Genomic DNA, 9,127 nt, shown 5'->3' with positions numbered 1-9,127 from the left:
ATCGGTAAGGAATGTTTTGATTCACCTAATCGATAGGACATCTTTGAGGCCTTAATACACATCACCCTTGATAAAAAAAAACCAAAGTACTATAATTTACTTCTCATGAGCTTGAATCATGGTTGCACTATTGGTTAGAGTCTCGGGGTATTATAATATCTCTCCCTTGAAAACATTCGTCCTTGAATGTTGCCATATAGGCCAAGAACAAGAGAAAATGAGAACGTATAGATGAAACGACTCACTCAAAGGGCTTACTTCACTCTATACCTTCAGATACCCTGCAAAATGCATGAATTTGTGATGGAAGTAGACACACAACTAAATCTTTAATAAGAAGAGGGCAGAATTAAGAAAGAATGATACCTTCTGCTCGCTCTAAACTCACAAAAAAAAGGTGAGGGTACTTGGCTCACCTAATAGCTTTGGCTTCCCAAGTAGAACTCTCAACAGATGTAACACCCCACATTTTACCTGTACTAGTAATGTTCACATAAAATGACATACGACTTGATTTAGTTACTACCAAAATTTTTCAAGTGTTCAAGTGTTAGATTGGGGCACTATATGGAAGTCTATTTAGAGACTGTGGCCTTAAACGGAAAAAAAAAAAAAAACAAACATTGACATGCTTATGGAACTTAGGGAGCTAGCAGGTGAGTCACCTGTGTGCTTAGCTTAAAAATTATATATACATGAGGGAGAAGAATTCATTCATAAGTGAACTCACTTGAAGTCTAGACGTTAGTAAAAAGAAAGGGGAACGAAGACAAGGCTTAACGCCGAAACTTTCCAAGTCTTGTGACAAACGAAGCCCAAGTTAGGGAGGCTATTAAAGACAATGGTTTAACATTATATTGGGCCAAGATGTTCAGCCCAAGATTTTTATATAATAGGCCCAACTACATTCATTCACTACTAACAAAAATTGAGCCCAAACAAAGTGCAAGAAAGAGTAAGGAAATGGGCCACTAAAGCCCATTGATTTAGAGATCCAAAAGGCCCAAGTGAAAGGGGAAAATTAGTCATTGACCAACTTGAGTTAATCAGCTACAAATATTAGGAGAAAGTCGGTCTAAAGTCTCCTTAAAAAGGGACCAAAACCGAGCTCTAGGTTAACCAAAGAAAAGACCAAAAATTTCAGAATTTCTCTCTAAGTTTCTCTTGGTATTTCTTCACCTTGGAAGGCAACCAAAGGCTACTTTTTGAGTTCTTGAATTTGACCTACACCTTGGGAGTTAAGGTATGTAAAAATAACCATATACTTGATATGAATTTTCCATAGAAAACAAGATAAGTTGGCTGGTTCACTGTGCAGGAATTTCTGGACAGCTTGTGTCCTGAAAGTTGTTGTTTGGTTTTCTTGGCTTTGGAACGATTTTTACCCTGATTTTTCACTTTAATATGATGTAAAGTTGAGGTTATTAACATGTTATAGTGTGTATATGGTTGCCAAGGTTGCTGGACTGTTTTGCTAGTTCTTTGGAAACAAGTATCCTTATATGATCTTATGTGCTTCCAAACTGGTATTGGACTGTTTTGTTGAGGGGGATGTTGTTTCACGTTTCCCCTACGTTTTGACCTATTTTGTGACTATGTTAAGGTTTATTTGATGTATATATATGTTGGGAGCATCTGGTTCAAAGTTGGGACAAGTATGAATTGTTAACGACGAAATGTAAGGAGACGACAAGATGTTGTGCTTCTTAGTTGAGCGTTTAGTAAAATGGTTATGTGTTGTAGTTATGGACTGTTGCCAGCATGTTATAGAGCTAATATAGGCTGTATACATCATGTATATGATAATCTATGCTGGTTGAATACAGTTAGAATTGAGAAAGTCGGAATAACACCATTGAGTTGATGGTTATATGTTTGTTGCCAAAGTGTTGTGTCTTGTGAGATTAGGCTGTCCAGATGCATTAATTAGCTGCTAATACTAGCTTTAAAACATGATATTGTAGATAAATAGTTGGAAGAAAAGAAGTCATTTCGACGTAAAAACAAGTTGATATGTCGAGGTATGTAAGGCTATTCGACCTCTTATTATTTGGCATGGAATCCAAAGTCTTCATTGGCACATAGAGATCTTTACAAACTTTGACATAACCACTCCACTCTTTAACATGTACTTGTGTGTCCAGATTCGAGCATTGTCACTGCTGCATACATACATTGGGTACCATGACATATGAGTCTTCTTTTTAGCTAAATAAAGTTCATACGTTGTTTATGTCTTACATGTTTCACTAATTGTACAACCCACTCTTTTCATTATGATATGATGTTACATGGACACATACTTGTCATTTGTCATGCTTATAGTCTTATAGCTCAAATGTTACGACCACCAAAGATTCATCTCAAAAGTAATAAGAAGATTTATGTCTACAGTTGCTTCTGATGGGTGGTATCCCAGGGGTGAAAGAATCACCTAGCATGGGTCAATCCCAGTATTACAGGGGGTATCCCAGGGGTGAAAGGAAAGCCTAGCATGGGTCGATCCTGATATAGATTTACCACTGATCAGCTGGTCATTTGTATTACATGCTGTGCACAGATTATTCAAGTAATAAGAGTAAAGTAACATAATTGTTATAAGATACATGACTCCACAATATTCATAAAGGTGGTCTTTTACCCTACAGCAGTACATGGTTTCATTTGAGTTTTTATCTCATATATAGTACATGTTGCCTTACATATTCAGTACATTATTTCGTACTGACGTCCCTCTTGGGGGACCTGCATTCCATGCTGCAGGTACAGAAGCTAATAAACCTCCCTAGTAAGAGTACAGGATATCAACCGCAGTCACTGAGCTCCAGGTTGCTTCGGGGCTTTGAGTCTTATCATATCTTTTTGCATTGTATAGTATCTTATCATGAGGCGGGGCCTGTCCCGACCCTTATAAGATAACGTTTCTTGTCTAGAGGCTTGTAGACTACGTAAAGTATAGTATGATCATGTATCGTACCGTAGACATTGTGGCTCCAACGGCCTAGTCATATAATATCTTTTGGCTTGCTAGTCCTATTTATCTTTTGAGGGCATGTTTAGTATGAAAGTAACTTATAATGTTCATAGGTAATGTATCGCTACAGGTTGGTTCTCCCGAGCCTTACCGGCAACGGGTGCCAGTCCGCCTTAATAGGATTTGGGGCGTGACAAAATTAATTTCGCCAAAGCACTTTAACCAAAGGAACTTCTTTGTTCCTTAGCCTATGGATTTGAAAATCCAAAATCTCAATCGGAATCTCTTCAAATGAAAGGCTATCCTGAATATCTATGTTTTTGAAAGAATCAACCATGACAGAATCACCAATACACTTATTAAGCATGGAAACATGAAATACCAGATGAACGTTAGACAACTCTGTGGGTAACTCCACCTCATATGCTACTTTCCCAACATGGCTCAGAATCCTGTACGGACTAACATAACGGGGACTAAGCTTTTCCTTCTTCCCAAATCTCTTCACTTCTTTCATTGGTGAAACCTTTAAGTACACCAAATCATCAACATTAAACTCAAGATCTTTACTTCTCACATCCGTATACGACTTCTGACGACTTTGAGCGGTCTGCAATCTTTTTCGGATCAACTTAAATTTTTCCATAGCCTCGAACATAGCATCAGGTCCAATCACAGATGCTTCTCCTACTTCAAACCAACTTACAGGTGATCTACATCTTCTCCCATAAAAAGCTTCTAACGGGGCCATCTGAATACTAGCATGGAAACTATTGTTATACATAAATTCGATCAACGGCAAGTTCTCATCCCAACTACCTTGAAAATTAAGCGCACATGCCCTCAACATATCTTCTAAAGTCTGAATGGTCCGCTCAGCCTGACAATCTATTTACGGATAAAAAGTAGAACTTAGACGAACTTGGGTACCGAGACCCTTCTGAAAAGCTCTCCAAAACTGGGAAGTAAACTGAGTACTCCTATCAGAGATAATAGCCAAAGGAAATCCATGAAGTTTAATGAATTCTTGAATATACAATCTAGCATAATCCTTAGTTGTATAAGACGAATGCACTGGCAAGAAATGAGTTGATTTAGTCAACCGATCTACAACAACCCAAATCGAATCATAATAACGATGAGAAGGAGGCAAACCAATTACGAAATCCATATTCACTTCTTCCCACTTCCAAGTAGGAATGCTAAACTCTTGCATTACACCACCGAGCCTTTGGTGCTCTACCTTAACTTGTTGACAAGTAGAACACTTTGCCACAAATCCTGCTATGTCTTTCTTCATACCGTTCCACCAATATATTTCCAGCAAATCGCGGTATATCTTGGTATCACCAGGATGAATAGAATATTGCGTGCCATGTGCTTCAGCCATAATTCTCTGCCTTAGATCATCAACATCGGGAGCACACAATCTACCCTACAATCTCAACATACCATCTTCCCCTAGGGAGAAAACCTCTACCTTTTGGTCTTTAACTGACTCCTTCAGTCTGACTAAACTAGGATCCCTGTCTTGCTTCTCATTTACCTCCAAGACCAAAGAGGACTCGAAACTACTTGGAACTAACATACTCCCTTCAGCAGAATCAAGTAATGTAATACCCAACCTAGCCAAACAATGCATATCACGAGCCAATTCTTTCTTATCATTTTCTACATAAGCTACACTACCCATAGACAACCTGCTAATAGCATCTGCCACAATATTGGCCTTGCCCGAGTGATACAACACACTTATATCGTAGTCTTTTAGCAACTCTAACCATTTTCTTTGTCTAAGATTTAACTCCCTCTGAGTAAACACATATTGCAGGCTTTTGTGATCAGTAAATATATCAACATAAATACTATACAAATAATGTCTCCAAATTTTTAAAGCAAAAACCATAGCTGCTAATTCAAGGCATAAGCGATAACTTTACCCCTCTGCATCAACACACAACCCAAACCAACTCTAAAAGCATCAAAATATACCATAAAACCATCAGTACCAATGGGTAAAGCTAACACTAGGGATGAAGTGAGTCGAGACTTTAACTCCTGAAAACTCTTCTCGCAAGGTTCTGACCACAGAAACTTCAGTTTTTTTTGGGTCAACCAGGTTATGGGACACGTAATAGAAGAGAATCCCTTAACAAAGCGATGGTAGTAACCAGATAGACCCAAGAAACTCCTAATGTCAGATGGGGAGGTAGGTCTAGGACAATTCTGTACAGCTTTTATCTTTTGGGGATCAATTTTAATGCCTTCGGTGAAAATAATATGACCTAGAAAAGCAACTGACCTTAGCCAAAATTTACACTTGCTAAATTTAGCAAATAATTGATGATCTTTAAGAGTTTGCAAGATAATTCTAAGATAGTCGTCATGATCATCCTTACTTCGAAATATGCAAGAATATCATCTATGAATACAATGGCAAACATATCAAGATATTGCTTGAACACTCGATCCATAAGGTCTATGAAGGCTGCTGGAGCGTTGGTTAACCCAAAAGACATAACAAGAAACTCAAAGTGACAATAACGGATTCGGAAGGTTGTCTTTAGAATATCACACTCTCTCACTTTAAGCTAATGATAGCCAGATCTAAGGTCGATTTTTGAGAAGTAGCTCACACCATGTAACTGATCAAACAAGTAATTAATTAGAGAAAGAGGGTACTTGTTCTTGATATTTACCTTATTGAGTTGATGGAAATCAATGCACATGCGTAATGTACCATCTTTCTTACGCATGAATAGAACAGGTACACCTTACGAGGAAACACTGGGTTTGATAAAACCTTTGTCTAAGAGATCTTTGAGTTGCTCCTTCAACTCTTTAAGTTCTGCAGGAGCCATATAGCATGGAGGAATGGAAATAGGCTGAGTGTCGGGAAGGAGATCAATCCCAAATTCTATTTCTCTATCAGGTGGAACCCCTGGGAGATCTTCTGGGAAAACATCAGGAAACTCATTAACAATGGTAACTGAATGAATAGTTAGTCTCGAACTTAAGGTCTTTAACTTAAAATAGATGATAGATGCAACCCTTTGAAATCAACTTCCTAGCTTTGAGGTAGGATATGAAATGGCTCTTTGGAGTTACAGAACTCCTGGACCACTCAAAAATGGGCTCATCAGGAAACTAAAACTTTACCACTCGGGTATGACAATCTATAGATGCATAGCACGAGTGAAGCCAATCCATACCCAGAATGATGTCAAAATCAACCATATCTAGCTCAATAAAATCAGCACATATGACCCGATGAAGGACAGTGACAGGACATTTCTTATACACTCGCTTAGAAATAATAGATTCTCCTATGGGGGTAGAAACCAGAATAGGCTCAGGAATTCATTCAGGGTCCATCTTAAAATTTACAGCAACCAAAGGTGTCACATAAGAAAAACTCGAACCGGGGTCCATCAATGCATACACATCGAAATAAAACTCATGAAGCATACCAGTGACAACATCTGGAGAGTCCTCCTACTCCTAGCGAGGTGGTATAGCATAGAAGCAATTTTCGAGCGAACCACTAACATTACTAGAAGAGGCGGCCTGAGGAGGAACTGAGCGAACTACGGGAGTGGGGCCACTGGTAGCCTGACTCTGGGGACGAGCATCTTAACTCCCCTGTCTATCATACGGACAATCTCTAAGTTGGTGGACCAAATTTCCATAACCAAATCAACCCCTTTGATTAGAAAAACACTCGCCAAAATAATCTCTACCACACTTGGCACATGAAAGAGAATGAGGTCTGTTACTTATACTTTCCTAAGACCTAGACAAGATAGTCCTGTTCCTCTGCTCCTGCCTACTTCTAAGTGTGGGAGCACTAACTGAGAAAGGCGCATGCATAAACGGACGTCCCTGAAATTGAGGGTGGTTCTCTCCATAGAATCTGAACTAACTAAATCCCTGCTGCTCTGATCTAGCTCTTTTATTTTCTCTTACTCTTTCCCTCTCTTTCACCTTATCAGCTTCAATCTTTTGGGCATGTATCATCAACTGAGAAAGGTCTATCTCCCTATTAAGCATAGAAGATCTATACTCTTTCACAACACAACTCGATACGCTGGTCATAAACTTTCTCATGATGGTCCTGGAGTCAACCATCATACTAGGAGCATATTTGGATAACTAATTGAATCTAAGACAATACTCCTTAACAGTCATGGAGCCTTGTCTCAAATTCATGAATTTCTCTATCTTTGCTTTACTCATCTCAAGAGGAAAGAATATATATCCAAGAACGCATCCTAGAATAACTGCCAAGTCATGGGAGCGACATCTTCCCCTCTACTCATCCTCCATATCTCCACCTAATCATATGCAACATATTTTATTTGATAGGCAGCTAATTCAACACTCTCCTTCTCAGTCACATGCATAATCTAGGTGATCTTTCTTACTTCATCTAAGCACATATGTGGGTCTTCACCTACTTTTGATGCATAGAACTCAGGCGAATTCATCCGCATAAAGTCACGAACTTGAACTGCAGTAAAATTATTTTTTTGTGAAGGCGGAACAGTAGCTTGGGTGTTATCTTGAGCATTGGCAGTAACTGCCTGGGCTAGTGCCTGAAAAGCTACCCGAAATTCCGCATAAGACACATGCTCGTTCAAGGGATCAATAGGTTGAGGTTGCTCATTATTTCTATGAGCTCGATAAGGAGGCATTTTCTGTTATAAGAGAGCATGAGTTAATCCCAAATAAAAAGACAGTTGTAGGCATGATAAACTTTAGAAAGAAAGCAATGACTTTTTCTAAAACATTCCATAGCCTTTTGCTCATAGATGTGGTGCGGAACACACCGATGATCAAGACTCTATGTAATGCGGCTTATAAGACTCCCTAGGACTCCGTAAACCTTTGGCTTTGATACCAAGCTTTGTAGAGCCCTAAAATTACATTCCACACGGTACTTAGGGCTACACGTAGCCCCAAGCTAACCCTCGAAGCAAGACACTACCTCAACGAATTCAATTCAATAATAGTCATGCACAACAAAGAGATATACCACATTGAGTTCAAGATAAATACTGGATAATTCTAGACTGTACAACCAAAATATATTGAATGACTATACATACGAACCCTCTAGTCAGACAAAGCCTCTATACATCAAAATTAAGAAGCCATTGGGACAAACCACCAACTGATGCAAACAGTACTGAAAGTCATAACAACAAAATGATATAACAAAAAATATAGACACGGTACTCAAACCATGAGGACTCACCACTGAGGGAAGAGGCACTCAAATATTGCTAACATGGCTGCGGCTGAGTACCTGAACCTACATTATGAGAAAATATAGCCCATAGGAAAATATGTGGGTCAGTACTTTGGAATGTACTGAGTATGTGGGGGTGCATGCAACATTGCAAATATCATCATCAATTTTATAAAAATATGCATATGTACAATGATAGATCACTTGGCTTGAGTTAGATTGAAACATACTTTTCATGATCTCATAGTAAATAAATCATATGATAAAAACCTCATAAATCATCATAAATAACTCAACTCTTCAATTCAAGACTCGGAGTGACTCGGTAACTCAAGAAACTCAACTCTTATTGACATGGAAGGTTATTATAACCAACATAAACCATGTGAGCTACATGAAGTCCAATGTCTTACCCTCTTAAGGAGAGAACCCCACATTGGCGGGAGCATCGTACTCTTGCCAGGGAGTACAACCTAAATTTAGTGATCACAATCTCATACTCGACATCTGGCCCATAATTATCAATATCAATCCTATGGTGGCATGTAGTTTTGGGAAAATACCACATTTTACGCTCGGTGATAAATACAACTCCCAGACACAAGCTCAGAACGCGTTCGGAAATCCACCACAAACATCATAAGGGTCTATCATGAAGACCAAATCAAATCTCTTTCTCTTTTACCAAATCATAATCAATTTGTGGATTCCTAACTCAACTCTAATCAAATCAATCTTTCTCAATATCAAAATGCATCAATTCATTAAATCATGAAAACATCAACAACTATAAGAAAATATCAAGACTCATTGTAACAACTCAATCTCATGAATCAATATACTCAATAATCCAGTTTGTCACAAGAAAGCTTAAAGCTTGACACATATCTTGAAATCACATG

This window comes from Capsicum annuum, unplaced genomic scaffold (assembly GCF_002878395.1).
Source record: "Capsicum annuum cultivar UCD-10X-F1 unplaced genomic scaffold, UCD10Xv1.1 ctg5145, whole genome shotgun sequence".
Lineage (NCBI taxonomy): Eukaryota > Viridiplantae > Streptophyta > Magnoliopsida > Solanales > Solanaceae > Capsicum > Capsicum annuum.
Note: the sequence above shows the minus strand (reverse complement) of the source record.